The sequence below is a fragment of the Balaenoptera borealis genome (genome assembly GCF_965194805.1).
Source record: "Balaenoptera borealis genome assembly, chromosome: 18".
Lineage (NCBI taxonomy): Eukaryota > Metazoa > Chordata > Mammalia > Artiodactyla > Balaenopteridae > Balaenoptera > Balaenoptera borealis.
This window is the reverse complement of record NC_138877.1, coordinates 19,315,387-19,335,236: the sequence shown is the minus strand read 5'-3', so window position 1 is coordinate 19,335,236 and position 19,850 is coordinate 19,315,387. Positions and strand designations below refer to the sequence as shown.

The 19,850-nt window shown below is 37.9% G+C and overlaps 1 protein-coding gene and 1 pseudogene across 7 annotated transcripts in view; one reads left to right on the top strand and one right to left on the bottom strand.

Annotated features, from left to right (window-relative positions):
- CAB39L (calcium binding protein 39 like) overlaps positions 1–19,850 on the bottom strand; it is a 96,352-nt gene that overhangs the window by 62,209 nt on the left and 14,293 nt on the right. For 4 of the 6 annotated variants that reach the window (XM_082365642.1, XM_082365648.1, XM_082365644.1 and 1 more), the window contains one exon: positions 19,719–19,794. The gene's annotated coding sequence lies outside the window, so the exon portion shown is untranslated. The remainder of the gene's footprint in view (positions 1–19,718; positions 19,795–19,850) is intronic. The other 2 variants (XM_082365645.1, XM_082365646.1) reach the window with 1 other exon arrangement.
- LOC309615639 (protein ILRUN pseudogene) lies at positions 12,295–13,723 on the top strand (annotated as a pseudogene). The gene has a single exon. The product of its transcript is annotated as a protein ILRUN pseudogene (transcript).

Genomic DNA, 19,850 nt, shown 5'->3' with positions numbered 1-19,850 from the left:
CTTTCTCTAGTTGCGGCGAGCGGGGGCTACTCTTCGCTGCGGTGCGTGGGCTTCTCATTGCCGTAGCTTCTCCTGCTGCGGAGCACCAGCTCTAGGCGCACGGCTTCAGTAGTTGTGGCACGCGGGCTCAGCAGTTGTGGCTCAGTGGGCTCTAGAGCGCAGGCTCAGTAGTTGTGGTGCAAGGGCTTAGTTGCTCCGCGGCACGTGGGATCTTCCCGGACCAAAGATTGAACCCGTGTCCTCTGCATCAGCAGGTGGATTCTTAACCACTGAGCCACCAGGGAAATCCTCTGTTCCAGTTCTTTAGCACCAAAGACTTTTAGGTTCTCTGTCTCCCACTATGTTTCCAATCAAAAGTTTTGTGCTCTTCTAACAGATCTCCCAATTACAGAGCTGACAGAAATAGTTATTAGACCTATTATTACTTTAATCTTACTCTCTGCAGAACTAAAATATCTCTAAGAATATGAGCTTAAACAAATTGAAAGGTAATTATTTGTACTTGGTTGTTTATCCTTACGAAAAATAAGCGAATAAATCTTGGCTTTATTTCTTAATCTATATATCATATATATTAAATATATATTTCTTAACTTATATATACTTATTTTAAAATATATATTTCTTTATCTGGCTCATTTAAAGTACAGTTTAAAAATTTATATATGTTACAAGGAAATTTTAACACCTAAAAATTAGGCATCAAGAAGACTAGGGCTTCCCTGGTGGTGCAGTGGTTGAGAATCCACCTGCCAATGCAGGGGACACGGGTTCGATCCTTGATCCGGGAAGATCCCACATGCCGCGGAGCAACTAAGCCCGTGTGCCACAACTACTGAGCCTGTGCTCTAGAGTCCGTGAGTCACAACTACTGAGCCTGCGTGCTGCAACTACTGAAGCCCATGCACCTAGAGCCCATGCTCCGCAACAAGAGAAGCCACCACAGTAAGAAGCCTGCATACCACAACGAAGAGCAGCCCCTGCTCACCGCAAGTAGAGAAAGCCCGTGTGCAGCAACGAAGACCCAACACAGCCAAAAATAAATAAATAAATAAATAAATAAAAGAAGACTAGAGATTAGTCTGCTGTTTGTTACTTCAAATTAGTAGTTCTGTAAATCTGGAATCTTATTTCCTATTTTTAAAGAAATAATAAATGGAAATTATCCCCAAACCCTAAAGGGTATTAAGAGCCTACTATCTTTTTAAGATTATACTCAAAGAGTTGTGGTATAACTGAAGAAGTTCAGAATTTGTAAGGGTAGCACTTAGAATAACTATAAGGCTGATTTTTTAAAAGTCACTTTAAAGTTAGACTTTATATCAATCTGTGATGGAGTCTAAGGCACAAAATAAAGACAAGGCATTTAATACATAATTAAGCAGATTGTCTGCATATGAATGTATGTTTATATTTGATTCCTACTAAATACCATTTTTTAAGATGCATACAAAGAAATCACAAAAAGTGACCTTATATTAGGCCACAAAGACATCAGTAAATTTTCAAAGGAGAAATAGTGCAAACTTCATTCTGTGAATACAACACAATAAAACTAGAAGTTATTTTTAAATTTTTCAGAAGATAAACAAACTGTTCTTTAAAAATACCCTATTAATACCTGAAAATTTAAAAAGAACATTCTTTCAAAAATTATTTGGACAGAGAATTAAAAGTACAATTATAGGGACTTCTGTTTCAGACTACGATGGAGTAACAGGGACTAGATTTACTCTTCTATCTTATATAATTAAAAAACTGGACAGAATTAATAAAACGATGGTTTTCAGACACTGGACACCAGGCAGCTCAGCCCAGTAATCCCTAAGAGAAAGGAAACAAACAAAGGTAAGCTTGACAATTGCCCCAGTCTGCAGAGCAGGAAGGGGAACCCAAACAGAGCATGGCAGTCTCCCTGAGTTCAAAAGACAGAGTTGATAATTCAAGAAGGCCAATGTGGCTAAAATTCACAGGGCAAAATACCAGAGAGGGAGAGCTGCGAAGAGAGCCCCAGAGATCTGCAGAAAGTTCCCCTCAAATCTTCACTGAGAACTGATCAGTGCACGTCCATGAGAAAACTCTCCAAGGCCAAGGAAAGAACCACTGGAAAGAAGCAGGCTGAAGAATTCCCACTACACACACAGGCTGAGAATAAATAGGTCATGTTCCCAACAGTCAGAGTAAAGAAATCTCATAATAAATGGGAGATTGGGTTGAGTACTCAGAAAAATATTGCCTCAGTAGCAGGACCAAATTAGTCTTAAAGGTTGTTCTGGTCCCCCCCCTAACAGAGCTTACAAGTGAGCTTGAAAGGATCAAATTGTTTCCAAATAACTTAAGTGTATCCTAGAGTAGAATTAAAAATTTTTAGAAATCTAGCACACAACAACATAGAATCCACACGTTTAGCATCCAGTCAAAAATGACCAGGTATGCAAAAAGCAGGAAAACACATGCATAATAAGGAGAAAAACTTAATCAATAGCAAATAACTCAGAAATGACACAAGTAACAGCATTAGTACAAAAAGACATTAAAACAGCTATTACAAATATACTCCATACGTTTAAGAAAGTATAAAAAAGCATAAGTATGTTAAGGAGAGCCCTGGAATATATTAAAAAGACCCAAATCAAATTTCTAAATATTAAAATATTAATATTAATAGGGGAATAAAGCAAAGAAGGAATATGTCAGCCAATATGACAATGCATCATCAAGCTGGCCACCTGTTAAATCTATCAGACTGAACCTCTTAGAAGCTATATGAACTGCATTTCAGGATCACCCCTAGGGTTCAGGGGTGGGAGGGTGGGAAAGGAAGAGGAAGAATTTATCTACTGGTTCTCATCTTGGATTGATCAAAGTCTTTCCCCAAAGGGCACTAACTCCCCTACACTTGAGTTTAACTACTCTATTCTTCCCGGTTGCACATGTGTGGGTCTGGGCACTGAGTGGACCCCAGAGCAGTGGCCACATGGAAGCCCTGCGGCGGGTAGCAAAGGGCTTGCAGAATGACAGGAGATGAAGCTATTAGGTTATGCCTGCATGAGGGTTTGCATAGAGGTGAAATGAGACAACTGAGTCCTAGAGGATCTGCAATGGTATATAAGAGATCTAAAACAATTGCTCAAACTTCCACAAATTAGGCCAGTGGGAGTCCTTTCAAGATAGTTCCTACATCCTTCTGATACAATTTCAATAATCTTTGAACTTTCATTGCTTTCTCATTCAACACAATGGTGCAGGCTCACCTTGTATTTATTTTCTCCCAGATCTGGGCTATTTCTCCAGGGAGAAGTTTTCCCAATGTGAGGAACAGTGCACTTACCCTTGCTCAAAAGTGTTTACTTACTGCATTCAGCTCCAAGATCTCTGTTGGTTTTATGCTTTTTAATCAAATTTGAAGTAGCTCCTTATGGTCTAGCATTCTATGGCTCAATTATAAATTTACTTCCCCACCCACCCAGGATATCTAATAAACAAGGCAAAAGGAACACAGGGTACCAGGAATAAATACTCCCACATGAAAAAGGGTAAGTGAAGAAACATTCATCTATAATATGTATGATACTTTGCTGGACAGGAAGAGCAAGGTTCCCTGCCTGGGATGAGCTCCTTAGCTACCAAACTGGCTGCCCGTGGTTCTAATCTCTCTAACCCCTGTGAGAATCCTCCCTATCAATTGTCCTCCAACGTCACATTTGAGAGGGTCATTGTGGATGGTTCATGACTGACAGCTCTCCTGCTGAAGCCAGTCTACCTGTTTGGGGGCCAGATTTAGGGGTCTGGGAGTTGCCAAGGGATGAAAGAACTTTATTTCTCAGGCTTGAACTTCTTTGACAATACAACTGTCTTGGATTATCATTTGGCTTTTAATCACTTTGCCTTTTGTCTTCTACTCATCAAAGCCAGAAACTGTTGAATCTGTTGTGATTTTTGTCTCTAACCAGCTTCCTTGGTCTGCCCATTACTCAAGTCCCCAGGTTAAAATGCTTCCTTCTTGGTCTCTTCTTCCAAAAAAATGGGGGAACCTCCCCTTACACCCAGGCCGCATCCCATTAGATTGCTCTGTATTCCGGGGTTGACTGCCCCACAAGGCAGAAGTAGAAAAAGATGCTTGGGTTTTCGGGCTTCTCCTAGATTCTAATCATATCTTTCTCACACTTTGTGCCTCCCTACTTTTGCTCAAACTAATTTAGCTCATGGCTGTGATCACACTGGAGACACAAATACGCAGGCATAATGTTTAGGAAGTTCTTAAGCTCTCAGGTCCTGTATATGCCTTTTTAGTTATCCTTTTCCATATGAGCTCATTATCTCTTACTCAAATTCCTTTGACTCAAATTCTACCCAGGTGGAGCTCTGCAAAATCACATATTGCTCCACTTGAATGATTATGATTCATTTCATTAACCTGTGACTTTGCTTATTTACAATACCATTATCATGAGGAGGGTGGCTTAAAATCTGGCAATTGGAAGTGATGTCTGGAACGTCTTAAATAAGACATTCTCCCCCTGCCCCCCGCCTTTTTTTCCTACTTTACTCATATCATTGGGTCATTCAGCATTTTTTATTGCAAGAAGGCAGAAATTTTATAGCCTCCTTTCACCCTTACCTTGCGTGCATTTTCTTAAAGACCTCTTAGCCTAGTACACTCATTTATTACTTAAATAAATTCCTATTCATCAGTTCTATCCATCACTCCACTTCCCATGGTCCACTTCGATATTTAACTCCCTATAGAAAGGGGTAAGCCTCTATTTCCCCCACATTCTTCTCTCCTGATCAATAACACTGTAGTTACCTACATAGATAATAAAGTTTTTGTGTTTGCTTTAATTATACTTCTAAGGTTGGTGAGGGTAAAATAAAACAAGAACTCTAGTACTTTAACACAGAGTGTAAATTAACATAACTTTTTCCTGTAGGGATATTAACAATAAGTTGCAAAAGGCTTAAAATATTCATATTCCTTTTTATTTAGTAATTCAATGTCTACAAATTTATTCTAAGAATAATAAGTATGCAAGGAAGAATATATAGGGATATTTATTACACTACTTATAGCAAAAAACCCCAAAACTAAAGTCCAAAGTATGTGATTGATTATAATCATTGGGTTCCATGTGGCATGGGTATTGGCCAACCAAAGCAGATGTCCAAAAAATCAGCATAGTTGCAGGCCATTCAGCATGCCTACTGAATATTGAGCAGGGTTCATTCATTAATACACATAATGTATTATAATACAGAATAATGTATTATAATATATGTATTGTATCTGTAATATAATGTATTATAATGTATCTGTAATACAGATAATGGGTAATAGGTAATAGGTAATAGATAGGGTAATACAGATAATGTATCATAATACAGAATATCATGGTCAAGTTGTTTAAGAACATTTAAAGAAATGGGGATATATTTATTGCATAATATCAAGTTTTAAAAATCCAAGATGCTAAACTTAGTAAAGAATACGAGCCCCCAATTTTTGTTCTATTTTTTACATAAATATTTCCTTCTATTTGGACATGGAAACAATACCAAATGTTAACATTAGTTGGAACACCAGTGATTACATTCATATATTCTTGTTTTCCAAATGTTCTAAAATGAACATATACAGTCAGTTTTGCTACAAAATGAGGTAAGTGTTCCTAAAAATCTCCATGCTATGCAATATCATGCAATAAGAACCACAGGAATTGTGGGGAAAACAGGGTTGGAGCTCAATACTCAAAAATTTCATCAGAGACATATTTTTTCTCTTAAAGTAGGAACCTAATAAAAATAGTAGCACACTTTTACACATGTTAAGTGGTTTAAAAAAATGCATAAATACCACAATTAATATGGTACTTTTCCTTGAAAAAGACCTGACATTCTGCTTGTGGCGGTGGATGTTAGGAGACTTATAGCTTGTGAATTATTTCAAAATAGTGGAAATAGGATTATCTGAAATCAGCTGGAGAGTTGTAACACCAAACGTGGATGAATGTGACTCATATAACATGTGGTACACAGAGATAGCTGGTACATGCTTGAGGTGTGTGCATGTCTATGTTTTGTGCATTTCTCCATGGCTTATGTTTTGTGCACTTCTCCATGGCTTGGTTCAGCTGGGTGTTTTTCTGCATTCGTAAAACTGTACAAAAGCAAATGAGAAATCTGCATTATGCTCAAATGTTTCCTAATATATCAATCATATTGGAACAAATTTGTGTTTTCAAAACAAGTGTTAAAGCAGAAATGACTATTACTTTCACCACTGTAAAATATATGTATATGTATATGTTGAATATGCTAACAAGTACTGTGAACCTATTGTTATAATTTTGCTAATTTGGGTAACTACAGATTTTTTTTTTTTTTAAGTGGTATTCACCTCTTACTCTCGCTGTTTTGTTTTTTTTTTAAACATCTTTATTGGAGTATAATTGCTTTACAGTGTTGTGTTAGTTTCTGCTGTATAACAAAGTGAATCAGCTATATGCATACGTATATCCCCATATCCTCTCCCTCTTGTGTCTCCCTCCCCCCCTCCCTATCCCACCCCTCTAGGTAGTCGCAAAGCACCAAGCTGATCTCCCTGTGCCATGCAGCTGCTTTCCACTAGCTAGCTATTTTACATCTGGTAGTGTATATATGTCAATGTTACACTCTTACTTCATCCCAGCTTACCCTTCCCCTCCCCATGTCCTCAAGTCTATTCTCTGTCTGGTCTTTTATTCCTGTCCTGCACCTAGGTTCATGAGAACCTTTTTTTTTTTTTTTAGATTCCATATATATGTGTTAGCATACTGTATTTGTTTTTCTCTTTCTGACTTACTTCACTCTGTATGACAGACTCTAGGTCTATCCACCTCACTACAAATAACTCAATTTTGTTTCTTTTTATGGCTGAGTAATATTCCATTGTATATATGTGCCACATCTTCTTTAGCCATTCATCTGTCGATGGACACTTAGGTTGCTTCCATTCACTGTTTTTTTTCTCCTCACTTCTCATCTATGCTTTTGTTTCTCTATTTTTCTCTTTTCCTAAAGATTACAGTATAGGTACAAAATACCACAGCTACAACTTCAGGTAGCCCAGGAATAACATTTGACTTTTCTTCAATAGTCTTATGCCAAAAAGGGAGCCCCAAAGGAAAGAATTTATTTATTATCTTAGGAGTTTGTCATGCTATCCATGTACCATAGATATCTCTAGTTCTTCTCATAACTCCCATTTCAGACAGAATTAACATCATGGCCCTGGAACTTGCTTAAAGATATTCAAATTGATTTCATAAAAGCAGAATATAGAAGAAATGCCAGAGGACAAATGTTTTAGAGGTGTCCAAGTTGCACTGAAATAGGGGTTAATTGACAGAATGAAAACACATTTCCAATTGTCCATTAATTGCTAATCCTTGGCCAAATTTGGAAATCTTTAAAAGTTCTTAACTTCAGCAAGATAACAAAGCTTCTTCATTAGTCTGTTTTCTCTCTTATACTAACTCTGCTTCCATCTCCTCCTTCTGCTTTTTTTAGGAAGGAGGAAGCTTGAATTACAAAATTTAGGTGACATCTCTGCCCATTGGCTGTATTTCCAAAATGTCAGAGCAATCTCTCAAAGCTGAGACCATCAATCTTTTTTTCACTTTCTAGCACTACTGTGGCCCCCTACTGGTACTGCACTGCAATGGCAGCTGCAATATTTGGCCCTGAGCAGTAACATCTACTATGCCAGTCCAAGGAATGACTGCCTTGTTTCCCTAATGCCAAGATAAAATATATCTCTACGTATAACTATTTAGTAATAAATAAATATAGATATATAGTCTCTGAAGGCCTTTATGTGATAAACTATTCTGAACACTCTTCTCATATCAAGTGCCTAGTCCATAGCATCTTTGAAATTAGGCAGACCCAGATTTGAATGAAAACAGATTGTACGTAAGTAACATATCTTTAAATTGGAGATAACAGTATACACTCCACGACTAGTTGTGAGCATCAAGTGAAATAATATACATACATGTCTGACTTAGTTAACTGTTAAATGTTAGACACTGCTCCACTCATAAAAAACAAACAAACAAACAAAAAAAAACTCTAGCATGTATTAAATGTACATCATCCAACTTGCAGTTGCTCTGTCACTACTCCTGAATGGGGCAGATCCACTGGAGGAGTCACAAGCAGTTTGTAGTCAACCTCATTTACGAAACACTTAGTAGATGCAAAGTGCTATAGTAGGTGCTCCAGAGATACTCATAACCCACACACCAACAAGTCATTAACTATGTATTTAAGGACTTTTAAATTTGTCTTATATACCAGCTAGACCAAAAGAATTCTGTTAAAAGAATTTTGGGTGCAGCTTTTTGTTTTTTTTGGTCACACCACGAGGCCTGCGGGATCTTAGTTCCCCAAGCTGGGACTGAACCCGGGCGCTCGGCAGTGAAATCACAGAGTCCTGACCACTGGACCACCAGGGAATTCCCTGAATGCAGTATTTTTAAAAAGCATAGGATAGGAGTACAGAAACCCTGGAGTTTAGTCTAATTTACTCTAAGCAAAAGACAGAGTTGGGGTGGGGGCAAGGGAAACAGGACCCTTAACCATTTGATCTAAGTAAGAAAATTACAAGAAGTCTCAAAGGTTCCATGAGCGGTGCAGGGATTCCAGAATATTTGTGAATTTGAGATTAATAGCAAACTATCAAGGAGATGCTCTATAACAATGCTTTATTTTATACTCGATTAATCCACATCTTTCATTCTAACAAACAATTTGGGGGTATTTTCTATATGACACAAAGTAGTTTTCATAATGAACTTCAATTAATACCATCCATACTTTCAGGGTTGCTACTAGCTTATATGGTACTTTGGTAAAAGTCAGAAAAAGGGACAGGTGCAGTCAAGCAGACGCATAGATTAACCAGCAGATAGCACCTTCATACAAAGAACAAGTACCCTTTTCACGGGCAGATGCAGCCCTGCACCAGCCTGGTACACAGTTTGATGTGACAGAAGTGGGGATGTGAGATGGATTTCAGGCCCCACTCACTTCCCTGGCCAGGAGCCTTTGGGCAGTGGACAAGCCATATAACTAAATGCAATGGCCCTGAACATTTGACAATGGCAAGACTCTGTTACAACTTTCTTATCACTTCAGTGTATAGGATTCATTCATCCAACCATCTGAGGGAAATCTGCTCTTTGGGGGTACAGAGTAAAATAAGAAATTCATATTTTATTAGGGGATATAAGACATGTACCAAAAATAACTATAGTGTAAGGCAAAAAGTTATGAATTACAAATGAAAAGACTAATGAAATACCAAAAAATTCAGAAGAGCCAAAAAAAACATACCTTGAGGAATCACAGAAGGTTTCATAGAAAAGGCGCTCTGAACTCAGTTTTGAATGATGGGTATGATTTGGTTACATGGAGATAGGAACAGAGCATTAGGAAGTATAAGATATAAATAACAAACAATAATTTAGCTTATCAGAAGCAAATGCTATGTGAATGACACTAAAAAAATTGAAAAAAACAGGTTGGGATCAGATTGTGAAGAGCTTTAATACTAGGTTAATGAGTTTAACTGTTAATTTGTGGGCAAAAGGGAGCCATGATGTAATCAAACTCTTTTTCATGGATATGAATGTGGCAGTGTATAAGAAGAATCAAGAAGGCAGAGAAACAGGAGGAGATGAAATTAAAGGCAATTGCACTAGTCTAGGATGGCAATGAAAGTAACTAGGCAGTGGGAATGAAAGGACTACATGAGTATCAGAGACAATAGGTTTGGCAACTGAATAAATGTAGATGGTAATTGAGAGAAGAGACAATATGATGAGTTTCCATGCCTGTGTGAAAGAGTAGATGGGTAATATCTTCAAAATAAATAAGAACCAACGAAGGAAAAACAAATTTTTGCAAAATAACCAGTTGCTTGATATGTAACAAGTTTGAGGTGCCAGCAAGACTTCTGGATATAGATGCCTACAAAGGCAGTTGAACACACAGAATAGAACTTGGAGAGAAAACAGAGCCAGAGATATATTGGGGGTCACTCATTCTGCCAGTGCAATATGAGAGACCAAAAAGAAAGCCAAGGACAAACCTTTAAGGAACGGCTATAAATTGTGATAGAAAAAACTGACTAAAGAAACAGTAGTTAGAGAAGGACAGGAGAACCAGAAAAGTATACTATCACTATGAACAAAAGAGAGAGCATCAAGAATATGAAGTGTGCAACAATACGGAATACTGTAGAGCGGTGATGAGCATCCTGCCTAAACCTGTAATCTAATTTCTAAGGCCCTCTTTCAATTCTTACAAACCAAAGGTATCAGGGGAAATAGGGATATTCAGAGAACCACTTAGGACAAGGAAAGGGACCTTTAAGAATTCATATTCCCCTAAAATCCTAAAGACATAGGCTGATAGAGAGGCCAAAGCCAGGCTGGGATCACCAGAGCATACCGTACTACAGCAAAGCATAAAGCAGGCAGAGGACTCCAAGCCAGTCCTTCTGGGAAATTGGTAATATTCGTTCTGATCCAGGTAGCATGGCTCAACTGACTTGCCTTGAACACTGGATGAGAGGTTGGAGTCTTAGTAGTACCTGACACACAACAAATAGTCCGGGGCAAAATTAGGATTGTAAGAGGTTAGGGATGAGGTAATGGAGGCATGAGCATATATTAATGTTTCCAAGTGTTTGATAAGGAACAGAAGGAGAGCCTGAAGGACTAATGAAAGGGATTTTTGTTGCTTGCTTGCTTTTTTTTTTTTTTAACTTTGAACTCTTAGTAGATTGGGTGGAACAGATATCAGAAAGATGCAAGAGGATAATTAGTGAGGCAAGAGTCTTAAGCCCACAACGGAAGATGGGATCAAGAACATAAGTGGAAAGTTTAACCCCCAAGAAGAATGATAGATATCTTTCTAAAATGAAAAAGGAAGAGAAAGTGTGAGTAAAAAAAAACTGTCCAGGTAAAGAGAAATGAAGTTAGAAAGCACATGATTGCTTCCATTTTCTCAGAAAAGAAGGACTCAAGATCATCTGAAGAGAATGAGAGTGGAGTAATAGAATGTGCGTTTGAGCAGAGTGAAAATTGATGTTATCAAAAATCATATAGGGACTTCCCTGGTGGCACAGCGGTTAAGAATCTGCCTGTCGGGACTTCCCTAGTGGCGCAGTGGTTAAGAATCCGCCTGCCAATGCAGGGGACACAGGTTCAAGCCCTAGTCCGGGAAGATCCCACATGCCACGGAGCAACTAAGCCCGTGTGCCACAACTACTGAGCCTGCGCTCTAGAGCCTGTAAGCCACAATTACTGAAGCCCGAGCACCTAGAGCCTGTGTTCCGCAATCACAACAAGAGAAGCCACCACAATGAGAAGCCCGGGCACCACAACGAAGAGTAGCCCCCGCTTGCTGCAACTAGAGAAAGCCCGCACAGCAATGAAGACCCAACACAGACAATAATAAATAAATAAATAATAAGTTAATTTAAAAAAAAAGAAATGAAGGGGTGCCAAAATAAATAAATAAATAATAATTTTAAAATATCATATAAATGTAGTAAGAAGAAAAGCTAAAGGCTATAACTTGCATACATCAAATTCTAAGCTCGATAGTTACAATTCCACTTACAATTGCACCACAAAAAATAACCAGGTGAAAAAAAAATAAATAAATAACCAGGTGAAATACATGCTATGGTATTCCTCCAGCTTCCCAATTCAAGGAATAACAAACAATGAGGTAAGAAAGAAGTCATGGAATCCTCAGATACAATATATCAATACAATAGCATTATAACCAACAAAAATGGGCTTAGTGCTATAACCATAGTCAGATGGTAATGACTCTCTTATTTCCCTGCCCTTCTTTGCTGGATCTATTTTCCGTTTTTTCCCACAGTTGATACTTGCATGAAAAGTTCTTCCTTGAACCAGTTAAGAACACAACATAGCTTTTAATGAAAGAACAACTCTCATCCTATCAAGAACTGACACATGTTCGCTCTCTTTTTATAAAGTACGTCATCTTCCAATTTTCTGAGTTTTTACAAACTTTCACTTTGCTACAAATTACTGAAATCAGAGCTATACAAAAAATTTTATGTTGGAAAATCATATTACTTCTGTTATAACTCTTTAAAAGTACAATTTGTAAGCTGGTGCTCCAGAACCAAGAAGGAAAACAGGATCTAAAAAGAACACAGAAAGGACAAAGAGAGAATTAGGCTGAATAAAGGGACAGAAGACCTTGAGTTACAAATTATTCAGTTTAAAATGTTCTGGGAGAGAGAAGCGAGAGGAGGCGTTGGCGGCGGCACTGGGGGGGCGCGGGGTGGGGCGCGAGACTGAGTGAGCGGCTGAGTGAGTACCCCTATGAGGCGGTGAGAGGCCCGGGGCCTACCTCCGAGGAGCGGGGTCGCGGCGCCAGCTAGCAGCGGGTCCCCTCCCGGTCCCTGGGCCCGGCGGCGGCTCAGTTGCTAGGAGACAGGGAAGCGAGTGTCCGGCCCCAGCCATGGAGGGCATGGACGTGAACCTGGACGCCGAGCTGATGCAGAAGTTCAGCTGCCTGGGCACCACCGACAAGGACGTGCTCATCTCCGAGTTCCAGCGGTTGCTCGGCTTCCAGCTCAACCCGGCCGTCTGCGCCCTCTTCCTGGACATGACCAACTGGAACCTACAAGCAGCAATTGGCGCCTATTATGACTTTGAGAGCCCAAACATCAGTGTGCCCTCTATGTCCTTTGTTGAAGATGTCACCATAGGAGAAGGGGAGTCGATACCTCCTGATACTCAATTTATAAAAACATGGCGGATCCAAAATTCTGGGGCAGACGCCTGGCCTCCGGGGGTTTGTCTTAAATATGTCACGGGAGACCAATTTGGACATGTGAACATGGTAATGGTGAGATCGCTAGAGCCCCAAGAGATTGCAGAGGTCAGCGTCCAGATGTGCAGCCCCAGCAGAGCCGGAATGTATCAGGGACAGTGGCAGATGTGCACTGCTACAGGACTCTACTATGGAGATGTCATCTGGGTCATTCTCAGTGTGGAGGTGGGTGGACTTTTAGGAGTAACGCAGCAGCTGTCATCTTTTGAAACGGAGTTCAACACACAGCCACATCGCAAGGTAGAAGGAAACTTCAACCCGTTTGCCTCTCCCCAAAAGAACCAACAATCAGATGAAAACAACTTAAAAGACCCTGGGGGTTCCAGGTTCGACTTGATCAGCAAAAACACATGGTCTTCCGCTCCTAACCAAACCGAGCAAGGTGAGAATAGACTCTCACAGAACTCTGTAAATCTGTCCCCCAGCAGTCACTCAAACAACTTATCAGTAGTGACTTACAGTAAGGAATCTCCTCTACCCTAGGAGATGGCCATGAGAGAGCTCTGTCTGCCAGCATCTCACCTGGATTCTAGCACACTTGCTATTACATGAGATCTTGGGGGCTAGAATTTCAAATAGCGAATAGCCTTTTCTGAAGTCTTTAATGAAAGGGAAGTCAACTCAACCAACATCCTTCATCTCCTTGTAGGACTTTAAATAATATGTTTTCATTCACAAAAAAATAATAATAAAATAAAATGTCATGGGAAACTAGTCTCAAAGTATCTCTTTCTACATTTTGAAGATTGTTGATAATGGAAAGTACTTTTTGACAAGATATTTAATTTTCAGATTCAAACAAAGACATTGATAGCAAACAACACATAGAATTATAATAAAACATATTCACTGAATGGAAAAATCTTTATGGAATTAGTTCAGTAACTATAGTTGGATTTCATTGTCTTTATAAAACACATTTTACCATAACTCTGAAGACTTATAAAACATGATCTAGAATAGGAGAAATGATTATAATCTATTAATAACTACTGACCACAGAAAAATACCTTTAATAAATGCAAACACAGAATGGTATCTCGTTTTACAAATAAAATACGAACTAGTGTACTTTTCTTGCTACATTAATTCTTTAAAAATATATCTTCTAGCCTTTTGATTTCAAAATAAATGCTCACTGTAAAAAAAAAACAAACTAACTTTTTATTTTATATGCTTCTCTATTGTTTGAAAATCCCCTCCCTTCCTCTTCTCTAATTACACTCCCCAAGGTTAACTACTAATAATAGTTTAGTTTTATTCTTCCTGACATTTGTTTCCAGGCAAACACAGACAGACATACGTGTTGTTCGAGTACACACACAACTTTTAAAACATGGGATCATACCACACATACTGTTTTGTAAGTTATTTGTGTTTCTTAATAGTAGATCCTGGATTTCTTTACATGCCAGATTTGATAGATCAACTTCATTCTTTTTAAAGAGCTGCACAGTGTTCCTTAATATTGATGTACCAATTTTGTTAACCACTTCTCTACATGTAGATATTACAGTAGCTGCTGCTCCCCTGCCCCTTCTATCTTATAATCTATTTTTAACTTATTCACTGATAATACAAGTATAAATTAGGATTAAAAATTATGATGCCAGTTCCCCTTTGAAAGAAGCTGTAATGTGGTCATCTAATAGTAATAAACTTTTTTTTACTTTAAATAAAGATTTTGGCCTTTCATCACTGGTAATCATATGCAAAAGTTGTCATTGTTTTCCATGCAGTGTTATCAATAATCCTGAAGATTTTCACATATAACTGATTTTCAAATTAACTACACATTATAGCCTAATTCTCCACTATCACTCAATTACATGTAACAACTCTTTATTGGTGTTTCTACAAGCCTACTGTAGTACGGCGTTGTCTAAGGAATTAAAAATAAGTCTTTCACAAAGGACTTGCCTTCAGGGAGCTTACACCTTTTGGGGAAAAAAACTTAGTTACATATATGAAACAATTACAGCAGAATATAAAGACTGGAGAAAATGTAAAGGGAAGAAAAAATAATCAAGGGACCAAGTATTATAAGGTACAATATAGAGATTACCTAGTGAGGAGAGAAAAGGTAAAGAACTAATGGAAGAAATGGGAATTTAGATGCACTTTGGAAAAGTACTAGGATCTGGATAGTGAGAAAGAAAAGGGGGGAAGATACTCCCGGCAAGGGAAAATGTTTTAGGAAAATCTTGAAGACTGGCATGAAAAAAGAAAGGGGAAACAGTAGGAGAGGGGAAAGAAAGAGAACTAGGAAAAAGGGAGAAAAGAAAATCATGGTTAAGACAGAAGCATACAGGAAAAAGTTTCTGAGATGGAGTGGCGGGCAGGGAGGGTTGTTTGTTGCTTAGGCACATATATTTACTGTCAGAGGAAGAAGCCTGGGGAGAGGTAAAACTAAAAGATCCTAGTGGGAAAAGAAGTCAGTGGTAAAGGAAAGAGTGAAGAGAACAGTGAGACACAGAGATATCCCCTAGAGGGAAGAAGTAACCCAAAGGGTAGCTGCTCCCTAAACACTTGGCCAAATGCTTTAGTCCCATATCAACCAACATTAGCATTCAGCCCCTTCACTGGCTTCTGCAAGAAATCCAGGTACACCAAGGATTTCCTAATTTCCATACGTTTTTATTTGTGGGGTCACAGTGAGAGTCACATTACACAATATATAGCATTTCACTTGGAAAGTCTCATCTAACATCTCTCGAGGGTTCCCATTCCCCTCCTGCCAGATTTTCCCTGTACCTTTCACTTTTTTCTTCCCATTATTTCTGTCCCAGCTTCTACTTCCAAATCTGTGTATGTAACTCATCCTGAACCTTAACAAAACAGGCCCTTCCAATGGACACAACACACCTCATTAAAAGGCAATTTAACAATCATCTTCTCATACTTGAACAAGCCCCTTGTAGACTCAATATTCATCACAAATGAATTATCAAGGCATTTCTTCCAAACAAATTCAGCATTTTCTGCAAAAACAAAAATTCTCGTGCCAACTACTAAAAGACCAACGATTTCTCCATCTCAATACAAAATCAAAAATACAGATGAAAAGTTTTCACCTTAGTAAAAAAAGCATAACTGTTATAAGAAGCAGAACCAATCTTCCTAAGAAATAGAAGAAAGATTTTTTAAAACATAAACTACCATTGGCAAGAATGTGGTGAGACAAAATCTCATATGCTGCTGTGTAGAATAAAATCACTAAGAATATATCTAGAAAACAATTTATCAAAATATTCATGCTCTTTAACATACTATTTCTACTAACAGAAAGCTATCCTGAGAAAATAATCAGAGATATGGCCAGATAGTCAACGATGTTATCGTAATGTTATTTATAATAGGAAAGCCTGGAATGTTTACAAAAAGAAAAGGCTGAATAAATTATGCTATGCTATCATCTTATAATAGAATTTAATAGAGGTGTCAAAATAATATTTTAAAGTGTCATATATTCATATAAGAAAAATAATATGTTAAATAAAAATCAAAAAATAGAATAAATATGAATATTTCAAATTCACTTTTATTTTATTTATTTTTTTAAATGTGAGCAGTTTATTAGTGTTTCTTTGAAACACTATCCATCCCTTTGACTCACTCATTTGACACAGCTGATTAGCCCCTCAGTTTTTTTTGTTTTTTGTTTTTTTAATTTATTTTGGCTGTGCTGGTTCTTTTTTTTTTAATTAATTTATTTTTTTGGCTGCACTGGGTCTTCATTGCTGCACACGGGCTTTCTCTAGTTGTGGCGAGTGGGGGCTACTCTTCTGGCGGTGTGCAGGCTTCTCATTGCGGTGGCTTCTCTTGTTGCAGAGCACGGGCTTTAGGCGTGTGGGCTTCAGTAGCTGTGGCACGTGGGTTCAGTAGTTGTGGCACATGGGCTCTAGAGAGCAGCCTCAGTAGTTGTGGCACACGGGCTTAGTTGCTCCATGGCATGTGGGATCTTCCTGGACCAGGGCTCGAACCCGTGTCCCCTGCATTGGGAGGGTGGAGTCCTACCCACTGGACCACCAGGGAAGTCCCTCAAATTCACTTTTAAATTATATATATACACACAACCATTTGTGTGTCCATACACACATATAATTTTACATAGATAAAATTAGAAGGAAGTACAATGAAATTTTAGAAGTAATTTTCTTTGGGTGTTAGGATTGATTACTTTTTCTTCTTTTATTCTTTTCTGTAATGATCAGAAGCGAGATGAGGAAGGGAATGTCATCACTTGCAAAGCATAGCAATAAGACACATGCTGTGCCGTTGTTGTGGCTCTAAGGCCTACCATCGACATAAGTCCATCTGTGGCAAATGTGGCTACCCTCCCAAGTGCAAGAGAAAGTATAACTGGAGTGCCAAGGTTAAAAGATGAAATGCCACTGGCACTGGTTGAATAAAGCACCTAAAAATTGTATACAGTAGATTCAGGCATGAATTCCCTGAAGAACATCACCTAATCCCAAAAGAGCAGCTGTTGTAGCATCCAGTTCATGCTTAAGGGTTTCAATAATTAGTCACTCAACAAATGTTAAGAAAAAAATCAAGTTTTCAACCATAGCATTCGTAAGTGGAAAAAAATGTTTCTTTTTTTAAAAGCAGCAGCTACGTTTCTCTATAAACGGCATTTTTTATTTTTTTGACACAAGAAATAGGCATTTTTTAAAATGTAGGCTCTGATATATATAATGTATACACTCTACACTGTTGTATTCTATGACTATGGTGAACTCTGCATACTCCTGAGTTTCCATTATAACCCCATGCTGAGGAAAGTTATGAGTGAAAAGGAAAGGAATAAGTTTGCTGTTGTCCTGATTTTTACTTCCTAACTGACAACTTTAATGACACTAGAACATAAGCTAATGTGAAGGAAGGGAACTTCTGTGTTTTGTTCACTGCTTTATCCTCAGCAAATATTTGTGAATAAATCTCCAATTGATTTTTTCAAATTATGAATCACATTACTGTTCTACTATATTCTTTGTCTTGAATAAAAAAGTAAGACAAAGAGGAAGTGCTGACTTTTAAGTGATGAGTTGGGGAACCCATTAAAAACAAATTAGTTCTGGTTTTGTTTTTTTTTTCCTGTCCCTACAAAGGGGATGATGCTTTCTCTCTAGAGAAGCTCATCTTAGGCTTACTCTGAAGTGTTCTACTTTAGTACTAACTTTCTTCATAAATTGTATCCTGCTACTCTGATTAAATCATCTCGCCATCTCTTTTATTTTTCCTATATCTTTTTTCTCTATGTATGGCCTTCCATGCACAGTTGACCCTTGAACAACTTGAGGTTTAGGGGTACCAACCACCAACAGTCAAAAATCTATGTTTAACTTTACAATCAGCTTTCCATAACTGCGGTAACCACATCTGTGGATTCAACCAATTGCAGATCATGTAGTACTGAAGTACGTATTTACTGAAAAAAATTCACACATAAGTGGACCCATGCAGTTCAAAACTGTGTTGTTCAAGGGTCAACTATAGTTTCTTACTCTTTTTAACTGTGCCTTATATGCTGGTTTAACATATTATTAAATTTTTAAGTTCTATTATGAGATTTTTCATTTCTGATATTCTAATTCATTCTTATTTTAATGTGCCTTGTCATTTTTATAGTCTATTACTCTTTATTTATGTTTTAGAATCCCTCTTTTTTTAAACATCTTTATTGGAGTATAATTGCTTACAATGGTGTGTTAGTTTCAGCTGTATAACAAAGTGAATCAGCTATACATACACATATATCCCCATATCCCCTCCCTCTTGCGTCTCCCTCCCACCCTCCCTATCCCACCCCTCTAGGTGGTCACAAAGCACCGAGCTGATCTCCCTGTGCTATGCGGCTGCTTCCCACTAGCTATCTACTTTACATTTGGTTAGAATCCCTCTTTTATTTATTAAATATATTTATCTTATGTATTGGATATTTCTAATAGCTGAAATATCTGTAGATCTGTTTCAGTTGTGATTTCTGCTGACTCTTGCTCATAGTGTTTTGATTTTTTCCCCTTGTTATGTTTTGTGATTTTTTTTTAAAAATTGAGTTTATTTGTTAGAATTTTAACTATGATTATTTGGTAACTAGGTTGATAATTCCTTCCATGGAGGATTTGTGATTGTTTCTGGCAGGTACTGAAGAGTGTTACAGACCCAAGTCTATTTTCTTTTGGACCCAAGTCTATTTTAAATTAAAACTCTCCATTTGTAGAGTTTAAGGACCATGAAAATAGTGTAAAATAAGGCCTCAAATCCAAGTGAATGTAAGCAGGTAACCAGGAATTATTCAGGGGGATTTTAACTCCACCCAGAGCTGTATGCCTCTCCAGGATGGTCTCTGATAGGCCCCCTTCATTTTGCAGAACGCAGGGAATTTTCCTCAGTCTCCATTCTTCTCCATGCACAAGTTTCTATGCCAACAGAAAGTGATGGATGCCCCCAAAGTATTCAGTGATTTCAGCACTCGTTTACCTCACAGAATATACTTGCTTGGTTTCTAGCCCCAGAAAGTTTCCCTTATTTTCTTATAGGTTCATCCATTCATTTTAAAGGATTTTTAAAATACTGAATCTAGTATTTTACATATTTGGTGGATGTCTTGTCTATCATACTGCCAGAAATGGAAGTCTATTTAATACTTCTACGATTGCTTCGTAAAATTTAAATCAGGATATTATAATTACTCCTGTAAATTTTATTTTAGTGTGTTAACTGTAGTCTATAAGTTTGTCAAGGGTACTTAAAATTTTGCCTGCATCATTATATTAGCTTACCTTAGAAGTTGTGTATCATCTGCAAATTTTCTTCAACTTTCTCAGCCTTCACCAAAGTCACTGATCAACACAGCTTCTGACAAAAAGAAAAGCATAAAATTAATTTAAAAAATCTTTATAGAAATTTCAACG